At 42.3% G+C, this 26,904-nt stretch overlaps 1 long non-coding RNA gene across 1 annotated transcript in view; it reads right to left on the reverse strand.

Annotated features, from left to right (window-relative positions):
* LOC122119118 overlaps window positions 1–19,738 on the reverse strand; it is a 73,218-nt gene extending 53,480 nt beyond the window's left edge. Inside the window, exon 1 of the long non-coding RNA XR_006149509.1 lies at window positions 19,706–19,738. This is a non-coding gene — a long non-coding RNA (uncharacterized LOC122119118). The remainder of the gene's footprint in view (window positions 1–19,705) is intronic.
* Between the last annotated feature and the right edge of the window lie 7,166 nt (window positions 19,739–26,904).

Below are 26,904 nucleotides of genomic sequence, written 5' to 3' on the forward strand. Positions count from 1 at the left end.
GGTGTCCAATCGCTCCATGAATCACACATCTATGCATCCTTGTTTGTTTCAACTCTGGCCAATTGGTGTGCTAAGACTCTGGGGACTATTGGAATAGAAGCAGCCAGAGTCACAGTGCATTGAAGGACCTCACTAAAACACATTTATCCCACGAGACCACCTGAAATTTTTGGTCATGTGGAATAAACCAAACAGCTGGTAAGGGCAAGCTCAGGGCCTGTATTCTATCACTTGAGCCAAGCCTCAGCACTTATGCTAGGTCTTGTTTTTGTTTGTTTGTTTGCTGAGTTTTGTTTTGTTTGAGATAAAGTCTCTTTGTTAGTCAAAGCTGGCCTGGGACTTATTATGTGGCCCATATTAATGTCAAACTCAGAATTCTCCTTTCTTACCCTACCAAATGTTGGGATTACAAGAGTAAGCCACCACACCAGAATTCAGGTATGTGAGTAATTTTGGAAAATGCTTAATGTAACAAATAAAATGATCCAGGAAGGAGCACCATTAGGGATGAGGGCATAACTCAGTGGTAGAGTACTTGGCTACCACAGATGAGGCCCTGGATTTGATACCCAGTACCATATTGGGGGGAGGGGGGAGCTTTTTTAAATTGTGAATTTCATATTTATTATAAAAAATTATGACATGTCCATTGGTACATCAAGCTTTAATATTACTCTAGGTATATAAATGGTATAATGGGCTCTATATAGTCATGCTGACTGCAGCAGCAACAGGGAACATAGAATGTACCTGCAAACATAAGAGGTCTAACTAGGAGAGAAAAGAACCAGGCTAGGATGCAGTGGGGTAGAGACATTTAGTCTCCCCACTAATGGCTTCAAAGGGTAAACTTTTGTTGTTGTTGCTGCTGTTGATCATGAGGTTTGAACTCAGGGCTTGAGCACTGTCCCTAAGCTTTTTCCGCTCAAGGCTAGCACTCTAACACTTGGGGGGCCACTTCCAATTTTCTGGTGGTTAATTGGAGATAAGAGTCTCATGGATTTTCCTGCCCAGACTGGCTTGGAACCACAGCCCTCAGATTTCAGCCTCCTGAGTAGCTACAGTTACAGCCGCGAGCCACAGTGTCCAGCTGAAAGTGGTAGCTTTTGTTGTTTGTTTGTTTTGTTTTTGTTTTGTTTTTGTTTTTTGTGGTCGGTGGGTCCTGAACTCTAGGCCTGGGCACTGTCCCTCAGCTCTTCACCTCAAGGCTAGTGCTCTACCACTTGAGCCACAGCATCACTTCCGGCTTTTTCTGCTTATGTGGTGCTGAGGTCAAACCCAGGGCCTCATGCATGCAAGGGAAGCACTCTACCACTGATCCACCTTCCCAGCCCAAATGGTAGCTTTTTTTTTTTTTTTTTTTTTTTTTGGTCGGCCGTGGGGCTTGAACTCTGGGCCTGGGCGCTGTCCCTCTCAGCTCTTCAGCTCAAGGCGAGCGCTCTACCACTTGAGCTACAGTGCCACTTCCCCAAATGGTAGCTTTTTAACTTACAATTTTGCATTGCCAGATATATTATCAAAATTTAGCCAGAAGTAAGACTTTAACTCTTGGTTTAGGGCAAAAACCAGGTCTCACACATCTTTGGATTGCCAAGCATCTATCTAAAGTCCGGCCTGCAGCAATGCCTCAGGGCCCTGAGTTAAACCTTGCTGGCATTTATTTGAATGCTGATGGAACCTGGTGTGTCCAGGACTTAGGGATAGGGGCATCAGGACCTTGCCCTCAAGACATGCATGGCCTTAGGAGTTTCACATCTTGCTAGAAGCTTTCCTTTGCCCAGTCCCTCCTGTATGCTCCCTAACAGCATCTATCTCCAAATCCATACTTATCATAGGGCAAGTTATCAAGTCCCCAAGTCAACACTTAGCACAGGATGCCCTTGTTACCCAGTCCACACTTCCAACAGGGTGTTCTGTTCCCCTACTCACACTTAAACTAACATACTCTAGGTACATGTATAGATTTCTTTTTTTGTTTGTTTGTTTGTTTGTTTTTTGCCGGTCATGGGGCCTGAACTCTGGGTCTGGGCACTGTCCCTCAGCTCTTCAGCTCAAGGCTAGTGCTCTACCACTGGAGCCACAGCGCCACTTCCGGCTTTTTCTGTTTATGTGGTGCTGAGGAATCGAACCCAGGGCCTCATGCTTGCAAGGCATGCACTCTACCGCTGAGCTACCTTCCCAGCCCACATGTATGGATTTCTTGAGTCCAGGGCTGTGTATTACTCATCTTTGTGACCTCAGAGCCTAGAACAGATACCTGACTCAGACAGTGTTTTTCAAATGCTCACTAATCAACAAATGCATGCCTCCTCTCATTTTCAGTAAGGCAAGCCCTGGAGACTCAGAATGGAGTATGCAGCGTTGCTCTCTGAGTCTACTCTCAGGTGAACTAGCTGCTTAGTAATTGCCCATTTACTAACCTGATTGTCTTACAAAGCTATAAGTCTCCTAAGAGCAAGGGCATACTGTAGTACCCCAACACAGTAACAGTAGGAATTCCATAAATGTTTGCTAGATAGAGAATGAAGAAGTGAACCATGAATAAAAGATGTAAAATGGTACAGAATTAGAATGATCAACTCCTAAAGAGTGAATAAAATTGTTCTGCTATATTGGTCTGTGATTAGAGATGGTGATTGTACTTCTTAGAGTTCAACCATACCAGAGAACAGACAGAAATCTGTCAACAGTGTAATCATATGGTTTCTAGTATCTGGTCATGACTTGATCACAGTTCACCCAATCTTCTTTGGGTTAGTGGGTCTGCCTGTACTCCAAAAGACACTGCTTTACTGCCAGATCCCCAATGAGGGATACAGCTCCATCTGACCATCTGTTGTGTGTTTCTGTTCCCTGGCTAAGCTGCAAGCTTACAGAGATGTAACGGAAATTCTTCCCACTCCCACATACGTACTTTGGACTTGTTGTGATAATCTTGAAATTTAATTAAATATCATAGAAACTGAAGAAATAGGAAGGTACTACAAGAGCTACTTTTTCTATAGCAACTAAGTTGAATAGTTTGGGGAAAGTTGAAACAAATTATTAATAAAACTGCCAGATTCATTGTGAAAATTGGAAAATGGCTGGGCATGGTGGAGGCCCAGGAGGTGGAGGTAGGATGATCATAAGTTGAAAACAGCCCAGGTAAAATTTGCCAGGCCCTACCTCAAAAGCAAAATGAAAATAAAAGGTCTGGCAACATTGTTTAAGTGGTAAAGTGAAGCATTAAGCCCTGGGTTCAATCCTCAGTACCACAATAAATAAATAAATAAGAAAAAAAAAGGAAAAGGAAATGTGAATAACACTTAATGAAAAGTTTGTACAAAAGAAAAAAAAAAAGTTTGTACAAAAGAGACAGTAGAACCTGAATTAACAAGTCTACATAGAAACAAAGAAGCAAACATTGAGGCCCAAACCAAAAATGGGCAAATGAATTTATATTATATGCCATGAACTGTGTACGAATATTTAAGGCCTAAGAGCTCTGCCTGTGTTTAGTTTTCTGCCTGGGTTTAGTTTCTCTGCCTGGCTTTAGTTTTCAGCATATATGCACATACGGACGGTAGGCTATTTAATCTTTCTCAGGAATTCTGTTTGTTTCAATTTACTGATTCCTGGTCTATGAACTAGACAGAGATTTTTTTTGTTTTGTTTTGTTTTGTTTTTTTTACTATTTATGGGTTCCTTTTATAATCCAGTTTAAAAAAAAAAAAAAAAAGAATCCATTTAGAGCTCTGAAATCTCAACCTCCTGGTGGCTTCTCCTAATGATGATGATTCTAGCCCCTTATTTCCATCTTGCCATTTTCTTCCACATTCTGAGTAACGTAAGAAAGGCTAACCAATTGCAAGGCATCTAGATGACTCTTAGCATATCTTTCTAAAAGGAAGTTTTACTCTAACATTGCAATGAAAACATATTTCCAGAAAGGGAAAATGAGGAACTGACTGATTGAATGCCTTCTAAGAATAGGTGCTGGGCTGGGAATGTGGCTTAGTGGTAGAGTACTTGCCTAGATGCATGAAGCCCTGGGTTCGATTCCTCAGTACCACATACACAGAAAAAGCCAGAGGTTGCACTGTAGCTCTAGTGGTAGAGCACTAGCCTTGAGCAGGCTCAGAGACAGTGCCCAGGGCCTGAGTTCAAGCCCCAGGACTGGGAAAAAAAAAAAAGAATAGGTGCTTTTCCTATCTAATCCCCTATACTCTTCACAAACACCCTGTGAGTTCCAGCTCAATGTCCCCATTTTGTAGATGAGAAAAATGCCTCTGATAATTTGACTTTCAAATGTGATACTCCTTTTTTTTTTCCACTTCAAAAGTAGATTTGTATAGTGGCTTTCCAAGATATTTCAGCCACTTCAAAAAATATTTTTGGGGGCTGGGAAGGTGGCTCAGTGGTAGAGCGCTTGCCTTGTATGCATGAGGCCCTGGGTTCAATTCCTCAGCACCACATAAGCAAAAAGAAAAAAGCCAGAAGTGGCACTGAGGCTCATGTGGTAGAGCGTTAGCCTTGAGCTGAAGAGCTGAGGGACAGCGCCCAGGCCCAGAGTTCAGGCCTCACGACTAGACCCAAAAAAAACAAAACAAAAAGAAAATACTTTTGTTGTTATTGTTGTTTTGTTTTATTAATGGCACATGTCCAATCTGAGAGACTCCCCTGAGTTCCTCAACACTGGCTGAAGCTGCAGAGGTCCTATCAAAAGCTCCTGTACAATGCTGTACTATGTCACAGGTCCTAGCTGTTCTAGAAATTCTCCAGGCCCTTCCTCTAATCTCTCTCTCTCTTTTTCTCTCTTTCTCCTCTTCTCTCATGGGTTGAATTGATACTCCCTAGAAATATAGAAATCCGTGATTATAATCCTATTTGGGAATAAGATTTTTTTTTTTTCAGTCAGTCATGGGGCCTGAACTGTGGGCGTGGGCACTGTCCCTCAGCACTTCAGCTCAAGGCTAGCAATCTACCACTTGAACCACAGTGCCACCTCTGGCTTTTTCTGCTTATATAGTGCTGAGGAATCGAACCCAGGGTCTCATGCATGCAAGGCAAGCACTCTACCATTGAGCCACCTTCCCCACCCTGGGAATAAGGTCTTTATAAACGACAATGTGAACTCATTTTGGTGAGCCCTAATTCAATGAATAGTCACTGGAGAAAGAAAAAGGGCCAGGCAGACCATGACTGTTCCTGATAAAGAGGAGGAGAGAAATCCTCAACTCAGCTTCCTAATTTCCATGTATATCACAGGAACCTGAAATCTACAATGAAAAGCATTCCAAGGGGTTTCACAAAAAAAGGAAAATTTGCCAGGTAAAGTTCAGCAAGGGTTTCCTCAGTAAAGCAAGGAGAAATGGAAAGGGAGAAAGGAAAAGCACCCCTCTGACATACAGGAGGTGGGACCAGGACACTGAAAATGGCAGCCTCCATCCCAGGTATATTTATATCTTCTAGATTCTTTAACATAAACATGCAGTCAATGGGTTTAGGGTAGCTCTAAATCTGTTTTGATGTTATTTCCCAAACATGGAGACCATGGCTTTAGGAAGTAGTTATACAGTCAAGAGCTTTGTAGGCCTCTGCTTCTTATAACTCTCAGGATTCTTCTCTGGCCAAAGACTTGCTTTCCTATTCTTAGACTAAATTACTCATCTAGAGAGACTACAACTCATCATCAAAGGAAAGGAGTATGGTGGAAGTGTAGGAGTTTTTTTTTTAAGGATTAATTAATTTTACTTCTCTAAAAGAAAGATTATGCAGCAGTCAACATTTCAATTACTTAAGTGTGGCTTTTCTTTATAATTTAGAATGCTAGGCAAGGGGCAGTGGGGGTAGGCAAAGATTTCTGTTACCAAGGACAACTCTCCATGGAGTGAGTGGTCAATATTATAGTGTGATATTTTATCCATATATAAATCTCTTAGTGATTTAATTTAGTCTTTGTTCCTGACTGGCTTGGTTTCAGATGTTCTCTGATTTCCTTGTCATCTTGTCCTATCTATCTTGCCTTCAGAAATCTGGACACACAGACTGACACAATGTGAAGCCACAGGGAAGAAATTATCCTCAAGCTAAGGGCATCAGAAGCTGAGACAGAGATTCTCCCTCGCCCTACTAAGAAGGAACAACCTTGATTTCAGACTTCCACCTCCAAAACTGTTAGACAATGAATGAATTTCTGTTGCATAAGCCATCTAGTCTGTGGTACTTTTGATATACCAGCCTCAGACCCCCTAATTATCTCCCTGTCATCCTTTTTCCCAAGTAGTCTGAATCCAATTGTTTTTTTAGACTTGCTTGAGGACTCAGGCTCTCTTGGCCTGGTTGTGATGCCCCTTAGAAATGGGATCTCTCAATCTGCCCTCCCTTGGGGAAAGCTAGCAAGCCAAGCTCCCAACACAACCAAGTGTGACGCTAGTCCAGCCAACCAGGCTCCTATAGGAAAGAGAACGACTGGATAGTATTTGAACAATCATGCAGGGTTTGGTTTTGTCTCCATTTAGTTATTTGTTTTTAATCCACTAAACAGAATTGCAATATGAAGTACACATATTATCTAGAATGTCCCTTTTTCACAGAGCTAGAGATCTTATCCAACAAAGCCTTTCCCTGAAATCATCAAATTCAGAAAACTAAAGCTGCAAATAACAAGTTTTGTGTTGTTGTTGCTTTGTTTGTGGGTCGTGGGTCTTGGACTCTGGGCTTGGGTGCTGTTCCTGTGCTCTTCAGCTCAAGGCTGTATTCTACCATTTGAGCCACAGTGCCACTTTCACAAGTTTTAATCACAAAATTCTCCATTGTCATCTGAACCCCATATCTGACATTCTAACTACAGTTGGGAGTGAGACATAAATTGCTGTGAACATGTCATGGTGACTGGGGTTTAGTATTAATCATTTATCATTTGACTGAAGGAGAACAATTTTAATGAATTTTTAAGCACATCACATTTCCTGGGCTTAGCTCTTTTATTTTTAAAATTATTACTAGCATAAAGTAATTGCACAAAGGAGTTTAGTGTGATATTTATAACACACATGATACAATTTGATCAAATTTACTCCATTCATCCTTAGTTCTTTTAAATGAGGCCATAGAGTAACAGCTCTTTCAGTTACCCAAACTGTATTATATTTTATCTCATTCTGTTCATTTATTCATTATAAGTTTTTATTTTTATTTATTTATTTATTTTTGCCAGTCCTAGGCCTTGAACTCAGAGCCTATGCACTATCCCTGAGCTTCTTTTGCTCAAGGCTAGCAATCTACCACTTGAACCACAGGGCCACTTCTGGCTTTTCCTGTTTATGTGGTACTGAGGAATCAAACCAAGGGCTTCAAGCATGCTAGGCAAGCACTCTACCACTCTGCCACATACTCAGCCTTATTATAAGTTTTGTTGTTTTTTTTTAAGATAAGGTCTTACCATGTAGCTCAGACTGGCCTTGAACTCACTATGTAGACCCATGATCCTCCTGCCTCTGCCTTCTGAGTGCTGAGACTACTGTTGCGCACTACCACAGAACGTTCCAGCCAACCAATATTAATCAAGTACCTGCCAAGTAGCAAACACTGTACCAGACACAGTGGCAAGTAAGATAAAGTCCCTCTCCTCCTAGAGCTTATGTTAGTCTGAGAGGTAGATACTAAACAAAAACATATATAATTCTAGGTCACAGTAAGTAAAACTGGAGAAAATAAAGCTGCAATACCTGATCTTTTCTTAAGGTAGCAATCTCATAGTCATGAAAGGTCATATGTCTGCCTTAATGCTGGCTCATAGCTGACATTTGATAAAGGCTACTGGATTGATGCATTCACAGATAAGCAAATGGACTGATGGACAGATCGAATTTAACATTTATTCTTAGTGGGGCACACCACGGGCTCATTTTGGTAATCCTGACTACTCAATGGGCTGAGATCTGAGGATCACATTTCAAAGCCATCCAGAGCAGGAAAGTCCATGAGAGTATCTATATAGTTAACCAGGAAAAAGGTAGAAGTGGAACTGTAGCTCAAGTGGTACAGGACTAACTAGACTTGAGCATGAAAGTTCAGGCACAGTGCCAACCAAGGCTCTGAGTTCAAGTCCCAGGACTGGCATCAAAAGAAAAAGAATCTCATTCTAGATTCCTATTACCCTTCAATGAAAATTCATTGGTTTAAATATACTTAGCCTCTTGTGTGTCAGACACAGTGATAGACTCTGGGAAGATGAGTAAAAGAATCCTTGCCCGCCAAGAGCTGGTGGGTCACGCCTATAATCCTAGCTACTCAGGAGGCTGAGATCTGAGGATCACAGTTCAAAGCCAGGCCAAGTAGTAAAGTCTGTGAGACTCTTATCTCCAATAAACTGCCAGAAAACCAGAAGTGGCTCTGTAGCTCAAGTGGTAGAGCACTAGCCTTGAGCTGAAGAGCTGAGAGACTGTGCCCAGGCCTAGAGTTTAAGCCCCAAGACCAACCAAAAAAAAAGAATCCTTGCCCTTAGGGAGTTCATATGCATACTTATAAAGAAATCATGACCATCTCATAGAAGTGTTCATGTCCTGCTCTGTGCTTAATTGGTGGTAAGTGGTGGGCACAAGAAAACAGCCCCACAAAAAGTTAAAATTTGGGCTGTCTCTTGAAAGACTTACCTGAAGACAAGAAGTCTGGAAGACTGAAGACACAGACGTCTAGAGACCATCTAGACATCTAGACTTCTTAATCTTTCTTTTAATTATTATGTTGTTCAGGCTAGCCTCAAATTTCTGATCATCCTGCCTCAGTCTCCCCAAAAAGCAGTGATTACAGGCATACTCTATACCTGGTTTGTCAAGACACTATTTTTTTTTTGGGGGGGGGGGGGTCTGGTCGTGGGGCCTGAACTCTGGGCCTGGGCGCTGTCCCTCAGCTCTTCAGCTCAAGGCTAGCGCTCGCTCTACCACTTGAGCCACAGCTTTTTTCTTTTTGCTTATGTGATGCTGAGGAATCGAACCCAGGGCCTCAGGCATGCAAGGCAAGCGCTCTACCACTGAGCCACCTTCCCAGCCCCTCAAGACACTATTTTGCTACACAGAATGGATTGTCTTTCAAAACAATTGATCTCTTTTCTTCTTTTTTTGTCGGTTGTGGGGCTTGAACTCTGGGCCTGGGCGTTGTCCTTCAGCTCTTCAGCTCAAGGCGAGCACTCTACCACTTGAGCTACAACGCCACTTCCAGTTTTCTGGTGGTTTATTGGAGATAGGAGTCTCACAGTCTTTCCTGCCCGGGCTGGCTTTGAACCGTGATCCTCAGATCTCAGCCTCCTGAGTAGCTAGGATTATAGGCGTGAGCCACCAGCGCCCGGCATCTTTTCTTCTTTTCTTATTTCCTTCCTTCCAATTTTTATTATGCTTGCCAGGCTAACCTCAAATTTGTGATCCTCCTGCCTCAGCCTCCCAAGTAGCAGGGATTGCAGATGTACACTATACCTGGTTTACTAAGATACTGTTTTGCTACACAGGTGGGAGGAATGGAGATGAGGTAAAAAGTAGGGGAACTGTCAAATACTGACCCACCTCATCTGCATATTTCCCTTCTGTCTCTGGGTTCATCTGATGAGCTGTTTCAGACTATTTTTTAAAGGTCAGTGGAAGTTGAATGATTAGGAGCTCTGGAAGTAGTTAATCAAGTTGTTGCTTAGGAAACTCATTTGGCACAAAAGTGTCCTTTTCCACCCCTGGCTTTGTTTCTGCTCTGAGGTGTCAAGTTGCCTGTCCTGCAGTGACTGGGAACCTAAGAAGACTGCACATGAAGCTGCTCAAGTGCGGTGCTTTGTCAGTTTGTCTGTCCACAATGTGCTAATCCCAGGTTCACATCTCCTGTGCTTCCACACACTGTTACAAACCTGCTCTGCTGGTTTCTTCTGGCTTCTTCCAGAAACAGGAACCATGAAACCCTTTTGGACTGAGGACAGGGCTCTTCCTGTCTATGGTGCTGCCCACAAAATGCCGTGTGTCCTCCGCTCCCCGTCCCTCACCGTTCCTCTGCTGAGTGGTGAGGGGAGGGACAGGGAAGAGTTAATTGACTAAAGCACGCCCAGATTTAATTATGACTCATATTTATAAATAAGACTACTTTTTCCAATCTAAAAGATGTATATGCCCTGTAGAAAATATGGAAATTAGAGAATAGACAAAGAATAAGACTCAAACGACCATAACATGTAAAGAACACTATTATTATATTTTGAAGCATTTCCTTACAGTCTTTTTTTTAACCAGTCTTGGGGCTTGAACTCAGGACCTGGCACTGTCCCTCAGCTTCTTTTGCTCAAGGCTAATATTCTACCACTTGAGCCATAGCGCCACTTCCAGCTTTTTCTGTTTATGTGGTACTGAAGAATTAAACCCAGGACTTCATGGATGCAAGGCAATCACTATAGCATTAAGCCACCTTCACAACCCTTCTTCAAGTCTTCTGTTTGTTTGGGTTTGAGAGTGAGTGTGTGTGTGTGTGTGTGTGTGTGTGTGTGTGTGTGTGTGTGTGTGTGTGTGTGTGTGTGTGTGTGTGTGTTCACAAATGACAATTTGGGGGCTTGAACTCAGGGCCCAGATGATATCCTTAGCTTTTACCACTCAAGGCTGGTGTTCTACCTCTTAAGCCACAGCTCCACTTACAACATTTTTTTGGTTGTTAACTGAGGTAAGAGTCTCATGAATTTTCCTTTCCAGGCTTGGCTTCAAACTGCGATCCTCAGTTCTCAGCTAAGATTACAGGCATGATCCACCAACTACATGCTCAATCTGGGTTGTCAAACCCAGGGTCTCACACATACTTGGGAAGTGTTCTACCACTGAGCTATACTCTCAACCCACAAACAGACTTTAAAAAAAAAAAAGATTTGTATTAGCATCTATTAGTTGAACAAAGAGGTTTCACTGTTTCTCCATCCATACATCCATATCCTATCAAACTCACCTATCTCTCACCCCGCTGCTCCTCCCTTCATCTCCAATCTCTCCTCTCTCTTTTCTCCTCTCCCCCCTCCCCGCCCCCATCCTTTTTAATGGCATATTAGGCATGTTAGGGATTGACCGTATGGCCTTACACTTGTTCTGATTACTTGTTTAGCTAGAATTCTACCACTTGAGCCGTATCTCCAGTCCTGCTTTTAGCTGGTTATTTTGGAGATAGAGTTTCAAGAATTTTCCTGCCTAGGCTGGCCTCATACCATGATCCTTTGGATCTCAGCTTCTTGGATAGCTAAACTTACAAAAGTGAGCCACCAGCACACAGCTTGATTGGTTATTTTTGAAATAGGATCTCCCTTTTTGCTCAGGCCAGCCTGGACTTGTGCTGTCCCATGGTGCTGGGTTACTGGAGATGACAGGCCCATGCTGCAGCCATTAGTTGATATCGCCTCCTGTGAACTCTTATACAGGGGCCAGCTTTGAACCACAATCCCCTGATCTCCATCTCCCAAGTAGAGTTAGATGCTTAAGCCATTCTGCCTGGCAGCTGCTGTGTTTTGTTTAGCTTTGCTTTGTTTTGCTTTATTTTGCTGAGTGTTGAGGTCCAGTCTAGGACTTTACATGTACTAGGCAAGCACTCTCCCACTGAGCTTTAACCACAGCCTTGTTTTATAATGATTAAATTCCTGCCTTACAGAATTCAGGTTCACTGCTATGACGTCTTTGCCCAAATGTCATTTCCTGGGAAGCTTTTCTATGACAATTCTATTTACCTTTGCAGCTCTCATTTGGCTATTTTGCTCAAGGCTGGCTCTTACCACCTGAGCCACAACTCTACTTCCAGCTTTTTACTGAAGAATTGGAGATAAGAGTCTTTCAGAGCCAGGCGCCAGTGGCTCACGCCTGTAATCCTAGCTACTCAGGAGCCAGTGACTTGAGGATCACGGTTCAAAGCCAGCCCCAGCAGGAAAGTCTGTGAGACTCTTATCTCCAGTAAACCACCCAAAAATTGGAAGTGGCACTGTGGCTCAAGTGGTAGAGTGCTAGCTAGCCTTGAGCTGAAGAGCTGAGAGATAGCGCCCAGGCCCAGGGTTCAAACCCTACAACCACTAAAAATAAAAAAATAAAAGAGTCTCTCAGGCTTATCTGCATGGGCTGACTTCAAACCTTGATCTTCAAATCTAAGCCTAATGAGAAGTGAGGGTTACAGGCATGAACTACCATTAATTCTTTTTCACACATATCACCACCTCGCTTAAAAAGGAAAAACATTTACTAATCCTACTAGAAACATACCATGACAAGGTTGTTCCTTCCTTTCTTCCTTCCTTCCTTCCGTCACCAGGTATTTAACAAAGCACTTCCAGGTGTCTAGAATTATACTTAGACTGATAAAAGTATGAGACCGCTCTCCAGAGCTTCCATTTGAACTAGAAACATCAAATGGTAAAGCAGCCCTATAGAGCAGGGTATAATTTTGAACACTAAAGTAAATGAGGCAGGAGGAAATAGGTGTGTCCCTGAGGAAGGGAAGTTACCAGTCTGTCTCCAGTGAGGGTAGAGCAGTAAGAGGTAGATGTGGTTTAAAGGCAGGCTAGAACTTGGCGGAAGAATTCAAGGTCGAAATGTTTGGTTCATTCCTAAGCAGTGCAGATTTCTGAGCAAGAGAATGACAAGATAAAAAACAATTTATGAAGATTAGTCTGGTGGGTAAAAAGGAAACATGACATACGGATGATAAGACAAATGTAACACTGCTACACCAATCTGAGAGGTCAGCTGGGCCTAAAATGAGGACAAATCACAAACCAGGAGGAAACAAATGAGGATGTATGGGAAAGGTGGAAGATGGTGAAATGAAGGTGATTAAAAAAAAAACACCACTGGCTCAAAACCAAGGCCTTAGCCTCAAATCCAGCAGTTCTCAAAACAAAATGTTTGCAATCACCCAGCATTAAAGAGGAACTCCTACATGGGTTGCTGGAGACTCAGAGGTTTGCTGCCTAAATTGGGTAGTGGGGGAAGAGACACAGAAAGTCCAAGGTATCTTTGGTTGGGTAGCTCCATTCAAACTTAAACCAATTTAAAGAACCAACTAAAGAGGAATAAAAATGAGAAGAAGAGAAGGAGAAAATGGGAATTACTATTTTAGGTAAATTCCATATGGCTTAGGCTCTTAATTTACTTAAAGCAGATGGTTGGGCCCAGAACCGATTCATTTATTACCATCCTGCCATTCAGAGCCCGAGCTTTCCTTCGGTTCCTAGGCAACTCTGAAGGGAAATGTCAGACTGCATGAAATTTCCTGGCTAGATCACGCAAGCCATGGACATCCCACTGAAAATGCTTCATTTCCTCAAAATCACATCTTCTCCATCCCAGCTGCCAGCTCTGCTCTCCCGAGCCGGTGGCAGACTCCTGGTCCCGCCTGCTGCCGGGCAGTATGGCAAGAGTTCGAGGAATTAGGACCAAAATAAAAGAACTGGGGAGGATTTAGCAGAAAGCCTTAAAATTTTGTGTGTTAGATTCCTCCTGTCTGTGCTGTGTACTTCCCAAATTCTTCTTTAAAGGAAGGAAGACAGCCAAGCATTGTAAAAAGAAGCATTTAAACTCCTAGAACAATTAAGCAGCCACCTTTTGAGTTATCAAACTCTATCGAGCAAAGTAGTAAGCTTGAGATAACAGGAGAGGGTTGAAATTCTTTGAGAGAATCAGGAGTAGGCTGACAGACACTCTGGAGATGGAAGTTTAAGGATTTAATGAAGGTAATCAGTAGCCATTTGGGAGGGGAAGCCATTTAGGAACTATTCTGTCCCCCACCTCTGTCCACATAGATAAGTAAATAGCACTGCTATTTACAATTCGTGTATCTATCACAATGTCAGAAAATGATTTATCAAAAAATCTGAATGGGGCTAGGCACTCTGTGGCTTATATCTGTAATTCCAGCTAACTCAGGAGGCTGAGATCTGAGGATCACAGTTCAAACAAAGCCCGGCAGGAAAGTTCATGAGACTTTAATCTCCAATTAACTGGAAACTGGAAATGGCTTTGTGACTCAAAGTGGTAGAGGCTATCCTGAGTACAAGCCCCAAGTTCAAGCCCCTGATGGGACGGACGGACGGACGGGGGAGTGGAACACAACAATATTAACCAAGAAATTGGGCGTGGTGGTTGGTGATGTGTGCCTGTGATGGCCTAATCCAGTCCCAGCAAAAAGTGAGAGCTTATTTAAAAATTTCACCTACAGGAAAAAAAAGAAAAAAGAAAAGGCTGGAAATGTGGCTCAAGTGGCACAATGTTTGCCTAGAAAGTAAATTAGTGGCCCTGAGTTCAAGTCCTGGTACTAGTAGTGCCAAAAAGTGTATAAGTATAGTCACTAAGTGGGGAGCACTTGACTAGCAAGCATGTGGCCTTGAATTCAACCTTAGTACTACAGGATGGAAGGAAGGGAGGGAAGAAAAAGAGGGAGACAGGACAGAGGGAAAGAAGGAGAAAAGGCAAAAGGGAGAGAGGGAAGGACAGAGGGAGGGAAGAAAAAATTAAAATAACAGGCCTGTGTCTGAATATAAGTACCAAATATAAACAAGAGGGACAACAGGGGAAACTGTTAACCCCCAGGAACTGTGAGAAGATGGCAGAGGGAATTCTAGATCTTCTTTGGAGATCCGATAAACACAGCTCTGAACCACACAACTTCCATAATGGGAATACGTCCTTAGGAAGGGCTGATGGAAGGACAAATCATGCAGATGGCCTTCTGTTGACACTCTGAAAAAATGGGCTTGGATGGGAAGGCTGGTGAGTGGCAGCTCATCTACTCTCAGTTCAACTCTACAAACCTTGACTTGTACTTCTTTAGTGTCAGGGTAGACCAAGATCTAGGGAAAGATAAAAAAATTGAAAAGACAGCCAGGCGCTGGTGGTTCAAACCTGTAATGTTCGCTACTGAGGAGGGTGAGATCTAAGGATTGTGGTTTGAAGCTAGCCCAGGAAGGAAAGTCCATGAGACTCTCATCTACAATTAATCACAGAAAAAGCTGGAAGTGGAGTTGTGGCTCAAGTGGTAGAGTGCCAGCCTTGAGCACAAAAGCTCAGGGGCAGCACCCAGGCCCTGAGTTTAAGGTCTACAAGAAAAGTTCAAAAGATAAAACAATGGCTACTTTCAGTGAGTTTCCACCTTGCAGTGTATCCCAACAGAAAATGAGGCCAACGTGGGCCAGTGAGCCTCAGCACACTTCATAATGCACCTCTCCACCACCACCACCACTCTGCAGACCCGGCAGTAATAATTAACCTGTGCCAAAGATCCAGGCTGACATGAGGTGTCTGTTTATCAAGATGTCTAGCCCAGCAAGTAAAATCCCATAATAAGCAATAAACCCATTTCCTTTTCCTTTTTTCCTCTTCCTCAGCAGAGAGAAAGGGACGGGGGAGAGAGGGAGGAAGAGATGGAGAGATCCCTGACTCGCAAGGGCATTCATCCAACTCTTTTTTGAAGTCCACCAGGGCTTCACATATACTGGGAAGCCTCCACACTCTTTCCAGCCCCAGCCCCAGCTCTGCATTTCAAACTGGCCTCAACTGTCAAGTAGAAAAAGATCTCAGCAGAAAAGCTACAAGAAGTTTTCTGTTGGTCTGTCTGGCTTTAGCCTATAGGGTCCCACACAAGTGCTTGACCACTTAAACAATGCCCCTAGCCCTGTGTTTTGTTTTTGAGATAATCATCTCATTAACTATAACCAGTGTAGCCACAAACACACAATCTTGCTGCCTTCACTGGAACTACAGGCATGTGCTAACACCACCTACCCGGATCCTTACCACTTTATATCTTACCCACCTTCCACCCCCAACCTCAACACAAAGACCAGAATTCTGAAATCTAACTCACATGTTAATGTTACAAAGCTGTTTCAACCCTGAATAAGTCAGTCAGAGTCCTCTTCTAACCTATCTGCCCAGATTCAGAACCACTTCTAAAGTTCACAAAAGCAATCACAGCAGTGACCTGCCCCTCCCACCCCACCCCTGCCAAAAAATGTGCCACCTTTGCATTTCTTCACCTAAAACAACAACAAAAACCTGACTGTCTGGAGTCAGAATTCATTCATTTTTTTTCCCAACAAATATTTACTCAGCCCCTACTGTGTGCTCTGGAACATTTTCTTCTCCCTAGATGCCTGGGCTACCTTGAAAATCACTAATTCCTCCCTTGCTGAGCCGATCCTCAGCCAGGGTCCTACCTCTGCTGTGCAGAACTGCCAACCTGCTCCTTCACAATGAACTGCTCTGCTCTCCTCCAGCCTTTCTCTCCTTCCTCCTGGCTTTCTCTCCATCATCCCTTCACCATTCAGCTACTCTTGCTGCTTGTTCTTCCCCAACATCCTGTCCCCAATGTCTGATACTGGCTAACCCACACTGTTACGGCCCCTGAAAAGAAAGGGTGGGCAGAATTTATTAACTGAGGGAATCCAACTAGTGACCAGTGCAGCTTATCAACTCCTATAAAATAATCATAGGAACAGTAATAGTTATTACTTAAAATTGAGATGATGAGGCTGGGAAGGTAGCGCTGGTCTTGAATGCTTGAGGCCCTGGGTTCGAATCCTCAGCACCACATAAGCAGAAAAAAAAGCCAGAAGTGGCGCTGTGGCTGAAGTGGTAGAGTGCTAGCCTTGAGCTGAAGAGCTGAGGGATAGCACCCAGACCCAGAGTTCAGGCCCCACAACCAGACCCAAAAACAAAACAAAACAAACAAGAAAATTGAGATGATGGACCCACCGCAGCAATTAGGAATGATTGCATCATGATGGGGGTGAGGGGACTGTCATTGGGTGGCAGAAGAAGCACAATCATAGCAAGTACAAGTTTCAGCACCGTAACACACAAAAAAAAGAAGAGTCAAGTCAAGCGCTGGTGGCTCACGCCTACAATCCTAGCTACTTGAGAGGCTGAGATCTAAGGATCTCAGTTCGAAGCCAGCCAAGGCAGGAAAGTCCATGAGACTCTCACCTCCAATAAACTCAGAAAAGGCCAGAAGTGGCACAGTGGCTCAAGTGGTAGAGCGCTAGTCCTAAGCAGAAGGTGAACTGGCAGAAAAAAAGAAACGAGGATAAAAAACGGTCATCATGATGGAGGATGGAATCTGGAGATAAAATCTTCAGGAGATGAGGGTGTGTGGTGGTTAAGGTAGTAAAGCCTGGTGGAGACCATCTGGTAACAGGAGATGAGGCACAGGAGGAAAAATGGGTTGGAGAATGTAGGGTGGATACAACTCCCTCCCCTCCAAGGAGAGAAGCACTGAAAGGGGCCAGTGTTCCTGCAGAAGCAAATCTCTGCTGTAGCAAGCAGGTACCAAGAACACTCAAGCCCTAGGCTACACCAAGAATGCTGCTGAGGTCACTGTGGAAAGGTTTCAGAAGTTAGGAAGGTGGAACATGGGGTCAAAAAAGGGGATATTCAAGGCCACATTGGAGTCAGAATCGAAAAAATGAGAGAGAGAACCCAGAAGAGCAGCAGGGCTGAGCCAACAGAAGGACTTCATGGGATTAGACCTGAGAGTATTAGAATAGGAAATAAAATTTGCATGTTATCATTATGTATAGTATTCTCTTTTTTTGCATGCTGGTCCTTGGGCTTGAATTCAGGGTCTAAGCACTGCTCCTGAGTTGTTTTTTTTGTTGTTGTTTTTTGTTTTTTGTTGAGTTTTTGTTTTGTTTTGTTTTTTGCCAGACCTGGGGCTTGAACTCAAAGCTTCTTTTGCTCAAGGATAACACTCTACCATGAGCCACAGCACCACTTCCAGCTTTTTCTGTTTATACGGTCCTGAGGAATTGAATCCAGGGCTTCATGCAAGCTAGACAAGCACTCTACCACTAAGCCACATTCCCAACCCCCTCCTGAGATTTTTTTTTTACTCCTGGCTAGTGCTTTACCACTTGAGCTACAGCTCCACTTCTGGATTGTACTTTATTGGAGATGAGTCTCATGGACTTTCTGCCCAGGCTGGCTTGAAACTGTGTTCATGAAATCTTAGCCTCCTGAGTAGCTAGCATTACAGGCATGAACCACCAGCACCTGGTTTGTATAGTACTCTTGAATCAGGTCCCTTATAAACATATTGTTCTTTTATTGGCATACATTAGCTGTACATTGTGATATCTTTATAGATGTATCTAATATATTTGGATCCTGTCCATCCCTCATATTATTCTTTCTTATAGGTCAAAATTATGAGCTTGTATACTTTTATCCTGTTAAGTAAAATAATGTAGTTCCTAACTGCAGTTCAATCAAACTAAATTTTGTGCATAATATATTCATGTTAAAATGAAACTGAATAGGACCTATAAAGTAGGTAGTAACATACTGATATTGTTATAGACCTACCACACCCAGAATCTAGCCAAGAACTTGGCCCTAAGTAACCACCAAACAGTTGTTGAATGCAGGAGTGAATGAATTTGATAAACATGTAATGCTCCTCTGTCGTTTTCCTAGAGGAATACTGGTTCTTTCCCTCCTACTTCCCATTCCTGTTCTTGTTCATATGGCTGCACTTGTCCCTTCTTCCCATTGGCTCCTGAGGTTCTGAATCTATATTCAAGCACCAGTAAAAGCTACTATTGTGAGTTTCCAAGATCTATGTTCAGGAAATGCCTTTAAGTTTTCCTTTTGTTTCCTGTGATTTTAGGTAGTAGCTCCCAAATGACAAAAATTAAAGCAAACAATTAACACATAAAGGAAAACTGTTACATTTCTTCATAACTATGGCTTTAGAGCTGCATTTCTTGCAAAATGTTTTCCCTGTCTTTTTCCTAGATCCTTTAATGCTCACTTTATCTAAGTCATAATTCTCCATCTTCTCCCACACCCTGATTCCATACACCATTTACAAAACGATGTGGTACAAAGGTTTGCTGCTTCAAAACAAGGATATATTTACTTTCCTCAAATTCATTTCATCCAGGTCTAAACACCCAAATACTGACCAAAGGACATGGGAAGCTGCAAGAGGACCTAAACTACACCTCATATATAATCGTTTATAATGTTTTGCAGCAAAGAACTCTATGTCTGTGTTTCTGTGGATCTGGAAATGCAGCCCTAGAGGATAAGAAATGTCTCCTAATTTCAGTAAGGCTTACTTTGGCAAGTAGTTAGAAATAAACCAAAAATAAGACGCAAGCTAATTTCTGCTGTTTAAAAACAATATAGCCTTTAATCGAATCAGAGATTGGTTTCAAAAGAAATGTCATTCTCCTTCATTGAATCTCATCTAAAAGAATCACTGGAGAACACAGAGTAGGAGTTAGGCTCAAACCAAATAAAAGAATCTATGAGAAACACAATAAGTAGCACACCTGAAACTAGTTTTTACCCTCTGCTTTGTGTGAAATTCAATAACAGAGCAAGCAAACAAGTGAAGCAAACAATGAAAATGGCACATGGGGTTTTTCTCAATCACTATAAACTGCACACTCTTAAAAAGACTTTGACACTGCAGTTGCCTCTAGTCATGTTTACTGTTCTTCCAGCACTGGTTCTGACCTTAAAAATGCTCTCTATTGGAGCCTCCTATCACTGAACCCAGTCTTGAACTCTTTTATTTAAAAAAAAAATTACCTCTCCTCTGAAATAATATTCTTGCTCGTATGAAGACCTGTCAAAAAAATCTTAACAAATGCTTAAGAAACTAATATAGTATTTACATGTTTTAGAAATAATTTTGAGATAGAAGTATAATTCATAGACAGAGCACTTACCTGGCATGGGGAAGACCTTGGGATTGATTCCCAGCACTGTAAAATAACAAAAAATAAAGACTTTATTCAGTCTACTGTGATCTTCTAAAGCAGAAAATTTTTTTTTTTTTTTTTTTTTGGTCGGTCGTGGGGCTTGAACTCTGGGCCTGGGCGCTGTCCCTCAGCTCTTCAGCTCAAGGCGAGCTCTCTACCACTTGAGCTACAGTGCCACTTCCGGTTTTCTGGTGGTTTATTGAAGATAGGAGTCTCACAGTCTCTCCTGCCCGGGCTGGCTTTGAACTGCGATCCTCAGATCTCAGCCTCCTGAGTAGCTAGGATTACAGGCGTGAGCCACCAGCGCCCGGCTTTAAAGCAGAAAAATTTTAAAAAGCATGGTATCTAATCGCTTTAATGTAACTGCTAATATACTGCTTAAGAATAACAACACACGCTACAACAAAAAGGAATGAACCTCATTATGAGTGGGACTAGAAAAGATTGTGCTCTGGGAAGTGAATGTATTTAGGCCATGAGGAATCCTAGACCTTCCAGGCCGGATGGGCCACCATAAGGTCAATGAATTAAACACCAGGAATTTGAGAGAGCAGATGAGTTAGAAGAAAGAGTTTATAAAGTTGTTTTCAGTAATAGCCTCTTACATGGAATGAGGAAGTCAGATTCATTATATATTTGAAAATATAAACAACCATATTCAAAGTGTCTAATCTAGGGCTGGGAAGGTGGCTCAGTGGTAGAGTGCTTGCCTTGCATGCATGAGACCCTGGGTTTGATTCCTCAGTACCACATAAGCAGAAAAAGCCAGAAGTGGCCTTGTGGCTCAAGTAGTAGAGTGCTAGCCTTGAGTTGAAGAGCTGAGGGACAGTGCTCAGGCCCAGAGTTAAAGCCCCATGGGGCTGGGATGGTGGCTCAGTGGTAGAGCACTTGCCTTGCATGCCTGAGGCCCTGGATTCAATTCCTCAGCACCACATAAGCAAAAAGAAAAGAGCCGGAAGTGGCGCTGTGGCTCAAGTGGTAGAGCACTAGCCTTGAGCTGAATAGCTGAAGGACAGCACCCAGGCCCAGAGTTCAGGCCCCATGACCGGATCCCTCAAAGTGTAATACAAAACAAGGTAGACAATGAGTCATAGAGTGGTGGCATCTTCTATTCTATCCTATACTTTCCTGTTAGTATTATAGATAATAATAACCATAATAGCAGCAACCCAGCCTGGTAGTCAATGTAATACTCAGGTAGTCCTGTATACTAGCCAATGACGAAGAATCTTTCATTTATTGTTTAAATAACCTACAAGATGGACAGTGTCATTACCCTCACTTTACAAACCAGGAAACAAACAGAGATTAAATAACTAGCTGAAAGCCACATAGCAAGGACAAAGGAGCTAGATTTAAGACTCAGAAGGGCCTACTACTCCAAAAACTGAGTTCTAACCTGTTGTCTATGTGCTTGAATCTTCTTAAGTAGTTCTGTGGACATTTGAAAAGGATAATTTAATTAACATTCTCATATGAAAAACAGTGTCCTAATTATTTAGGAAGGTAGTTTCCTATCATGTTTGTAGCTCTTTGGATTTTTTCCCCTGTGGATCTTTAAGTATTAATTTTATACTTTGAAAGCACTTATTAGGTTTATAAAATGTTTCTTGATTAAACAAAAAAAATGTTTTCAGTTGGGCACTGGTAGCTCACACCTGTAATCCTAGCTACTCAGGAAGCTGAGATCTCAGGATCACACTTTAAAGCCAGCCCCGGCAGGAAAGTCGGTGAGACTCTTATCTCCAATAAACCACCAGAAAACCGGAAGTGGCACTGTGGCTCAACTTGACATGGCTTGAGCTGAAGAGCTCAGGAACAGCAGCCCAGACCCACAGTTCAAGCCCCATGACCAACAACAACAACAACAACAAAGAATGTTATCACTAAAACAACATTATTAACTTTTTGTTATTAATGATGAACATTTTTTTTGGCAGTATTTGGATTTAGCTCCACAGCCTGGAAATCTCATTTATTCCTCCTGTCTTGTCCTCCCAAAGGCTGGCTTACATTCATGCACCATCACACTTGGTTCTGTCAAGGCTTTTAATTAACTCCCACAATTCTACAAATAAGAAACTGAGCTATCCCAAGTTCAATGAGCCATCACTAAAACATTAATGGCTTCTTATTTCTTCTAAATAAATAAATAAATACACACATGGTTCTGTTTAAAATGCTAGAAACTCCAGCTACTCAAGAGAAAGTAAAAGGATCTTTTTCTTGAGCCAAAGCATGAGACCTTACTGGAAAAAGAAACTAACACACAACAGAAAAGGTCCCTGGCTCAAATGCTATATAGTAAACATGAGGCTTTAAATACAATCCCCAATGACACCAAAATAATAAAGTCAGACAAAAGAGATAAATAAAAAAGGAAATAAATTGAAAGAATGGTATCAGCCCATGCAGGGATTCAACACAAATCAGGATGCTTTCAAACCTCCCTAATTTTATTTCTAGGCAATAAGTAATTGCTTGGACACTGACTATCTGACTTTCACTTAATTAGTCATAAAATATCACAGGTATGTTCCAATTTAAAGATATCCTTCACAAACAAATTTCTATTTAGAAATGTAGATATAGCCAAATGTATTGGTGCATGTACAAAATTCCAGCACTAGGGAAGCTGAGGCGGGGGATCTCAAGCTCAAGACCAGTAGGGCAACATTGCAAGATTCTGTCTCAAAAAAATAAAATAGCCAGGTGCCAGTGGCTTATGCCTGTGATCCATAGCTACTTGGGATGCTGAGATCTGAGGATCACAGTTCAAAAAGTCCTTGAGATTCTAATCTCCAATTAATCACCAGAAATCCAAAGTGGTGCTGTGGTTCAGTGATAGAACACTAGCCTTGAGTGAAAGAGCTCAGGGACAGAGCCCAGGCCCTGAGTTCAAGCCCCACAAGCAACAACAATAACAACAACAAAAATGCCAAGCACAATAATTCAAGCCTGTTAGCCTTGCTACTTGGGAGGTAAAGACCAGAAGATTGGAGTTCAAGGCCAGCCCACACATAAAAGTTTACAAGACTCTATTTCAACCAATAGCTAGGTATAGTGGCCTGAATCTGCATTTGAAGCTATCCTATCTTGGAAATTATCAATGCAGAAAGGAGCTGGTGAAGTGGTTCAGGTGGTAGAACACTTGCTTATTAGTAAGTGTAAATTTCTCAGTCCAAAACCCAGTACCACTCAAAGCCTGGAGGCTGTCCCTGAGCTTTTGTACTCAGGGCTAGCTCTCTACCACTTGATCCACAGCTCCACTTCTGGCTTTTTTTGTTATTTTATTGGAGATAAAGAGTTTCATGGAGCCAGGCACCAGTGGCTCATGCCTCTAATCCTAGCCACTTAGGAGGCTGAGATCTGAGGATTGCAGTTCAAAGCCAGCCTGGGCAGAAAAGTCCGTAAGACTCTTATCTCCAATTAACCACCAGAAAACCAGAAGTGGTGTTATGGATCAAATGGCAGAGCACTCGCCTTGAGCTCAAGAGCTCATGGACAGCACCCAGGCCCAGAGTTCAAGCCCAATGACTGACAAAAAAAAAAAAAAAATTTTTTTTAAAATAAAGAAAAAAGAGTCTTCATGGACTTTCCTGCCTCTGCTGTCTTCGAACCTTGATCCTCAGACCTCAGCCTCCTAAGTAGCTAGTATTACAGCCATGAGCCACCAACACCCAGCTCAATATATACTTTTTAAAAAATAAAATAAACCTGGTCATCAAAAACTAAATTTCTGTTTTTCCCTCAAGCAGAAGCAAAGGGTTTTTTTCAAAGTAATAGGGAATAAAAGCATTACCTAAAAAGCAAAAACTATTCAAACATCAAGATAAATAGAATAAGGACATGGGGTAAAAATAACAACGACAGAAAATTCAGCTTGTGCATTATATTATTTTTATCCTTCTATCTTTAATAGGATCACTTGTTTCCGTGACCAGTTTATTGATTATTTGGAGAGTTTATTTTTTAAAGACAAGACCATTTGTTTCCATTGTAAAACTATGAAATGTAACTTTCTTCAGAAGAAGTATTCACCTTCAATAACAACAGAGGAAATACAGAATTAAATCAAATACCATGTTTGAAGTATAAAGTTGACTAAGATCAAAGACTCCTTTGTATTTATACGTATTGGTCATTAAGTAAAGAAAACAAGCTTACGAGGTGTTTTGGAAATACTAAGAAATAAACTTGCCAGGCACCAGTGGCTCACACCTGTAATCCTAGCTACTCAGGAGGTTGAGAACTGAGGATCACAGTTTGAAGCCAGCTCCATCAGAAAAGTCCCCATGAGACTTTTACTCCAATTAACCATTCAAAAACCAGAACTGGAGCTGTGGCTCAAAGTGGTAGAGTGCTAACCCTGAGCAAAAGAACTCAGGGACAGTGCCCAAGCCCTGAGTTCAAGCCCCACAACTGGCAAAAAGAAAGAGGGGAGGGAGAGGAAAGAAAAACAGAAGAAACTTAAGGTAGTTTTTCTGGGTGTTATTTAGGAACAGCCCTTAATCACATTAAGGGATTATGTAACACAGCAATTTCAGTTTTAAGGATGTAATTCATAAAAACAAGCCTCATATATAAAGTCTTACTAAAATTATTTTTATTTTATTAGTATAAATTACTAGTAAGGCCAGGCGCCAGTGGCTCATGCCTGTAATCCTAGCTACTCAGGAGGCTGAGATCTGAGGATCACAGTTCAAAAGCCAGCCCAGGCAGGAAAGTCCACGAGGCTCTTATCTCTAATGAAAACCACTAGAAAACTGGAAGTAGTGCTGTGGCTTAAGCGGTAGAATACTTGCCTTGAGATGAAGAGCACAGGGATAGCTCCCAAGCCCAGAGTTCAAGCCCCACAACCAACAAAAATAAAATAAAATAGTATGGGCTTCATCAGAAACAAACAAACAAAAAAAGAATTTGATGAGAGACAGTCTTACCATGTAGTCTGAGCTGGCCTCAAACACAAAATTCTCCTGCCTTTGCCTCCAAAGTACTGAGCTAAAAATGATATTTATAAAAGTATTATTTGCAGTAAGAAGAAAGGAAAAAGAGTAGAGAAAGGAAGAAATAAAAGGAAACAAAGCACTGGGAATATGGCTTAGTGGTTGTGCTTGTCTAGCATGCATGAAGCCCCTCAATTTCACATAAACAGAAAAGGCCGGAAGTGGCACCCTGGCTCAAGTGGTAGAGTGCTACCCTTGAGCAAAAGAAGCTCAGGGACAGTGCCCAGGCCCTGGGTTCAAGCCCCAGGACTGACAAAAGGAAAAAGAAAACAAAAGAGAAAACACAATCTCTACCAATAGGAACTAGTTAAATAAATAATGAGAAAATTTATTTTTCCATTGAGTGATGTCATGGATAAATATTGAAATGAAACTTGTTCACATTTATTATTAAGTTTAAAAATTAGATTATAGTTAGGCACTAAAGTCTCACACCTGTAATTCTAGCTACTCAGAAGGAAAATATCTGAAGGAATGTTGTTACCGTCCGGACTGGACAGAAAATTCTCTAGACTCCATCACAAAATAACCAGTAAAAAAGCAGGGCTGGAGGCATGTCTCAAGTGGTAGAGTATCAGCAGTGCAAACAAGCTGAGCAAGTGCAAGGCCCTGATTTAACTCCTGTTAACACACACGTGTACACACACATACACACACACACACACACACACACACACACACACACACACACACAAACCACCTCACTAAGGATTAGGTAAAGCACTTGCTTAGCATATGAATGATCTTAGTTCAAAGTCTGCTATTTCCTCCTTTAAAAAAACAAACAGGGGCTGGGAAGGTGGCTCAGTGGTAGAGTGCTTGCCTTGCATGCATGAGGCCCTGGGTTCGATTCCTCAGCACCACATAAGCAAAAAGAAAAAGGCCGGAAGTGGCGCTGTGGCTCAAGTGGTAGAGCGCTAGCCTTGAGCTGAAGAGCTGAGGGACAGCGCCCAGGCCCAGAGTTCAGGCCCCACGACCGGACCCCCAAAAAAAAATAAAAATAAAAATAAAATAAAAAACAAACAAACAAACAAAAAAAACAGCCAGGCGCCTGTAATCCTAGCTACTCTGGAGGCTGAGATCACGGTTCAAAGCCAGCCCAGGGAGGAAAATCTATGAGACTCTTATCTCCAATTAGCCACCAGAAACACTGGCAATGGCACTGTGGCTCAAGTGGTAGGGTGCTAGCCTTGAGCTGAAGAGCTCAGGGATAGCGCCCAGGCCCAGAGTTCAAGTCCCATGACCAACAAAAACAACTTACTTAATCAAAATATTTACTTAACAGCTTTGCACTCCACTTTACGTAAATTATATCTCAATTTCTTATTGGGGGTGGGGAGCGTTGTACTAGGTTTGAACTCATGTCAAAGCTCTGTGCTTATAGAACTTTGGTCCAGTAGATTTGTAGATTTTATCTTCTAAGTTTTACCTTTGATTGTGCCGCCAAAAAGTCACCAGCTCCATTTTCCACCTTTTTGACCAGACTTTCTGAATTGTAAATTCAGTTATGTTACCGCTTATTCTCATCTTTCCTTAGCTCTCCAATATCTATGAAGGTATCTTGAGACAATTTCTAATGCTCACACAACCAGGCAGGCAAGTGTGCAAAGTCTTCAGTCTTATCCAGCAAAGTAGGAGGCTATCTGGACCTGAAGAAGACTGGTCTCACCTATTCAATTCTGACATTCAATTCTGAAACTACCCAGTAACATTTTCTGAAGTCACACTGACCTCCTGCTCTCATTTTAATACTAAGGTCCAAAATGCATAGCCAGGGCTGGGAAGGCGGCTCAGTGGTAGAGCGCTTGCCTTGCATGCCTGAGGCCCTGGGTTTGATTCCTCAGCACCACATAAGCAAAAAGAAAAAAGCCAGAAGTGGCGCTGTGGCTCAAGTGGTAGAGTGTTAGCCTTGAGCTGAAGAGCTGAGGGACAGCACCCAGGCCCAGAGTTCAGGCCCCACGACCAGACCAAAAAAAAAAAAATGCATAGCCAGTGGAAGTGTGTGGTATAGCTAAGACCAGCCATTCTGGCCTTCCCTTCAGGTATACCCCCACATAGCTTTCATTTTCCTGAGCCTTCTCCTTCACACAGGGGTACACGTGAACTTGATCTTTCCTGCCTGGGTCTTTCTCCTTTCCTTGCTTTGTTAGGAAATTCATT

The sequence above is a fragment of the Dipodomys spectabilis genome, unplaced genomic scaffold, assembly GCF_019054845.1.
Source record: "Dipodomys spectabilis isolate Male_0828 unplaced genomic scaffold, ASM1905484v1 ptg000163l, whole genome shotgun sequence".
In the NCBI taxonomy this organism is placed as follows: Eukaryota; Metazoa; Chordata; class Mammalia; order Rodentia; family Heteromyidae; genus Dipodomys; species Dipodomys spectabilis.